The sequence below is a fragment of the Alligator sinensis genome, unplaced genomic scaffold (assembly GCF_000455745.1).
Source record: "Alligator sinensis unplaced genomic scaffold, ASM45574v1 scaffold439_1, whole genome shotgun sequence".
Lineage (NCBI taxonomy): Eukaryota > Metazoa > Chordata > Crocodylia > Alligatoridae > Alligator > Alligator sinensis.
This window is the reverse complement of record NW_005842523.1, coordinates 1,112,384-1,117,071: the sequence shown is the minus strand read 5'-3', so window position 1 is coordinate 1,117,071 and position 4,688 is coordinate 1,112,384. Positions and strand designations below refer to the sequence as shown.

The 4,688-nt window shown below is 45.9% G+C and overlaps 1 protein-coding gene across 2 annotated transcripts in view; it reads left to right on the top strand.

Moving 5' to 3' along the window:
• Nucleotides 1-4,688, top strand: part of DNAJC24 (DnaJ heat shock protein family (Hsp40) member C24) — a 77,623-nt gene continuing 72,935 nt past the window's right edge. For both annotated transcript variants that reach the window (XM_006031677.3, XM_025213348.1), the window contains exon 1: nt 1-11. The gene's annotated coding sequence lies outside the window, so the exon portion shown is untranslated. The remainder of the gene's footprint in view (nt 12-4,688) is intronic.

Here is a 4,688-nt window from a genome sequence, read left to right as displayed (position 1 = left end):
GAGGCGAAAAGGTGAGGTTGAGAGGGATTTCATAGCAGCGTTCAGCTGCCTGAATGGGGGTTGAACGGAGGATGAAGCTGGACTGTCCCATCAACGGGCTCCAGTTGTACCAGGGAGGCTTAGGTTGGGTGTTGGGAAGAACTTTCTCACTAGGAGGGTGGTGACACACTGGGCCGAGCTACCCAGGGAGGTGGTGGAAGCGCCATCCTTGGGGGGTTTTAAGGCCCGGCTAGACAAAGCTTTGGCTGGGATGATCTAGTTGGGGCTGTTCCTGCTGTGAGCAGGGGGCTGGACTGGATGACCTCCTGAGGTCCCTCCCAGACCTCCTTTTTATGGCTGTCTGCACTCACACGGCCCGTGGGGGATTGGGAACAGTGCCCGAGCAGCATCCCTGGGCTGGAGACAGCTCTGCTGCATGTGCTTTTCCAGCCTCTTTTGTAGGGAAGCCTCCAGCAAAAGAGCCTTATGCAGCTCTTCTTGGCCGCTTGTGCCATCCAACTCCCTGTCCCTGCAAAACAGGACAGTGGCCTTTTCTCTACCTAAGCTGGATGCCACACTGCAGGCAGCATGGGGGGGTCAGTTCAGGCTGTGCTCAGATGTGGCCTGTGGTGGCTCTCATCATTCCTGTGAAATAATTCTGGGCTGTTGAAGCTCCGTTTGCATGTAAGGGACTGATGCCTGGTGGTCTCCCAATCCGCAGGTGACTCTCACAGAATTTCATACTGCACATCTCTCATTTAGTTAGGCTTATAACAAGGGGATCAAATTCATCCAGCTCTGTGGGCCAGAGGAGGGTCACTGGACTGGTCTGTGGCCTGAACTGGGACTGACCCCCTGTGCAGCACCCATAGCACTGGGTCCAGCCCACATGCTGCCAGCACAGGGAATGCACTGTCAGCATCACGCAGGCTAGCCACAACACTGCAAGCAGAACAGGGGGCCAGTCCAGGGTGCCACATGTCACCCATGTCCTGGACCCATTGCGCCAAGTGCAGTGCTGGGTCCAGCCCACACACTACGCATAAAACACATGCCCTGTGTTGGACTCATGTGCACAGTGATTCCCAGGGCCAGCATGTGCTGCATATGGCACATGGGGCTGGACTGACCCTGAGTGCCGTATGCCACATAGGGCCTGTGGCACAGCATCCGGCCTGCCCCTGGAGCCAGCGTGTAGGGCTGGGCTGGTGGGGCATTACATGCAGGGTGTGCTGTGTGCTGGGTCTGCAGCTCTGGGTCCAGCCTGCATACAGCATGTATGGCTGGGGCTAGCATGTAGGGTTGTTCTAGTGATCCCTGGCCAGATCATATGACTCCCTGGGTTACATATGGTATGGATATCTTTGATGTCCCTAATCTATAAAGTGCAAATTATCCTACTTGCTGCCTGACTTCAGACTAACATGACTAACTCTTTGCTTATGTGTGGCTAGGGTTGGGTCCTAAGTATAATTAAGTTTCTCAGTAAAACTTCTAATGTATTAATATTAGAGTTGGGTTTAAATTGGGGGTGTTTCCTTGAAGAATATCAACTTGTATTCTACAAAAATAAAAATAGTTTCAGCAGCTACATCTGCTCCAGAATCTCTTTGCTGTTGTTTCTTCTTTCATATTTTCCTAAATTTTGAAAATAAATATTTACCCAGAGGGAGAGAGATCCATACAAAATAAAAAGTTAATAATGTTTTTGTTCCTGCAATGTGATGCGCAGAGGTAAACTTGCCTTCATGTAACTCATTGCAAGATTGATAAATGGAATGGAAAATGGAAAAAAATATTACAAATATTTTAGCCTCTAAACTAGTGGTCTGCAACGTATATCCTGTGTGCTTGATTTGACCTGTGTGTGTCTGTGTGCTTGATCTGGCCTGCAGAAATTTTGGTCTGGCCTCCAGTGGCTCATGAGGCTGATAGCACATGGTGGCAGGAGCTGAAGATAAGGCGCCACCAGGGTCCTCATGTATACTGTTCATCCTGGAACATTTCTGTGCTGCATTCCCCCTCTCTCTTGCTCCCACTTGCTACTAATACCTCAGCCCTACCTGCTTTCTACCCTTGGTGCTGAATTTGCTTCTCAGCATGACTGTTAGCTATGGAAATCTGTAGCACGAGATAGCAATGGTAAGCAGAGACTCAAGTGGAGGGATGAGAGAGAGAGAGAGAGAGCAGGAAGTGCCGGGAATGTTGGAGATCGGTGGCCCATGACAGCAGCCAGGTTGCAAGCTGCTGCTCACCATTTGTAAAGATTGTTGACCCCTGCTTTAAAAGTCTTAATTATTACATAGGAGGTGACACGATAAATGTAAAACTTACTGGTTAAAAATAATTCAGACAACTGAACTCAAGTCGTTTAAATTTTGCAAAATAATTCTAAGGAGTTAATTTATATGAATCGCATTAGTAGGAAATTGTAGGTTTGAGAAAATGACAGTGATTAAGTTTTGACTTGCAGGCTTTTTTATGCAACTCGGTTCAAAGAAGAAATCCCAGTACATGATAAGTTTAAATGTTATGGCTACTTCAAGATTAAAAGAAGCTGAAAATAAAACCTTAAGTTACTATTTTACAAGGAAACTATTTGTTTAAAAGCAACTAAAAAAAGATTTTGTTTTGGCAAAAGATCTTTTGAAGTGTTAAGTCACAGAATTGTATGTGTTTTTGACTTGTGTGCGTCAACCATTTGAATGTGTAGTTTCCACTCAGTTTTACTATGTAGTATACTATAGGAATTGAGTTAAAGTAGTGGAGAAAAGTTATATCATCCCTAATTTCAGAAACATAAATTTAATTTATAAAATTAGAAGTCAGGAGAACAGGCCTTATGAGGAGAGGCTGGGAGACATGGGACTCTTCAGCCTGGAAAAGTGAAGGCTCGGGAGTGACTTGGTGGCAGCCTATAAATATATAAGGGGTGTGCATCAGGAACTGGGAGAATATCTCTTCACCAGGGCACCCCAAGGGAAGACAAGGTCTAATGGTCACAAACTGCTGGAAGGCCATTTTAAGCTGGACATGAGGAAAAACTTCTTTACCATCCAAGTCTCCAGAGTCTGGGATAGACCCCCCCCAGAAGTGGTGCAAGCACCTACTCTGGAGACTGTTAAGAAACACTTGGATGCTTATCTTGCCAGCATGATCTGACCCCAGCTGACTTCCTGCCCCTTGGGCAGGGGGCTGGACCTGATGATCTTGCGAGGTCCCTTCCAGCCCTAATGTCTATGAAATCTGTTATGTGTTTTTCTGCTGCATGGAGGGGAACAAAATAAAATAAATAGTGCAGGTAAGACATAGCATGTGTAAGGAGGATGGATTTAAAAGGAGGACTTAGGCATAAGGGGATTTATGCACACACTTTTTTGTCCTGTGACGTGCCAGAGATCCATCGCTTTGGAGCAGACTCAATTAATCGAGTTTGCTTTGTCTGTGAGCTGAGGTGAACTGAGCTGCGCTGTGTGCACTTGTATAAATGCAAAATGTGCGTCAGCATGCAGAAAATGGCGGTGGTGTGCTTTTGAAAAAAGGACTTAGGCATAAGGGGATTTATGCACACACTTTTTTGTCCTGTGACGTGCCAGAGATCCATCGCTTTGGAGCAGACTCAATTAATCGAGTTTGCTTTGTCTGTGAGCTGAGGTGAACTGAGCTGCGCTGTGTGCACTTGTATAAATGCAAAATGTGCGTCAGCATGCAGAAAATGGCGGTGGGGTGCTTTTGAAAACAAGCACTTCCGATTTTAAGTTACAAAACGTGCTGCTGCCATTTTCTCGGTGCTGAAGTGCATTTTGCCACTTTTATACAGCTGCAAGCATTGCACCGTCGGACACTTTTCAAAGTGTCTCATGCTGTGGTGCTTACATGTGTAAAAATGCTCTCTTTTAGGTATTCTGGTGCCATCTGTGTATTTTATATAAAAGCAGTCCAAGGAGTAGGGATGAACATCTCAGAAATCTTTATCACCTTCTAAGTTAGCTTGCCTGTGCTGTCAAGAAATAAACTTATGTGTATTAGTGAAGACAACTCAGTAGTATACCTAAGCAGCTCGGAGGGGACGAGAGCAATCAGAGCCTAGTTCTCTATAGCACAACTGAGCTAATTTAGGAGGTAATACTCCAGAACTCCCTTCTTTCAGCTGTGTAGCCTTACCAATGATTTACAGCGTCATATTACTTGTTGCTTTCTTCTCTTCTCTGAATCTTGAATTCTTTTTCACAGAGTGGCATAAGCTCCACAGGAGTGTCTCTTTTCCACCCTTCTCAAGTAGCCTTTAGACAGGGGTTTGGGTATTCTTCCAGGAGACTGGGACTCTGGGGTGGTGTCACAGAACTCATGAACAAATTACTGAAAGGTAAAATGAGAGTAGTGATTTACACTCCTCAGTTATTTCTCACAGTAAATTAAAGTTTACCCTGTGGTTAGTTATCCTGCTTTCACTGAAAGGTAAGCTATCGCTCTTCATTCCTGTTAATGAAGGAGAGGGAACTGCAGTGGGTTAGCTTTCATTTGTCATGTGGTAACAGTGAGTAAAATGGCAGTTAGCATGGAGTAGCTCAGTGGGGCCCAACCTCTTAGCAGACAAGCCACACATTAGCACCACACTTTCCCCATGTGCTACTCCAGTCCCCTTCCCTTAACAGATCTGATGCTCTGCTTTCTGCCCCTTGCCTTGTGCTTCATGACTGATCTGCTGA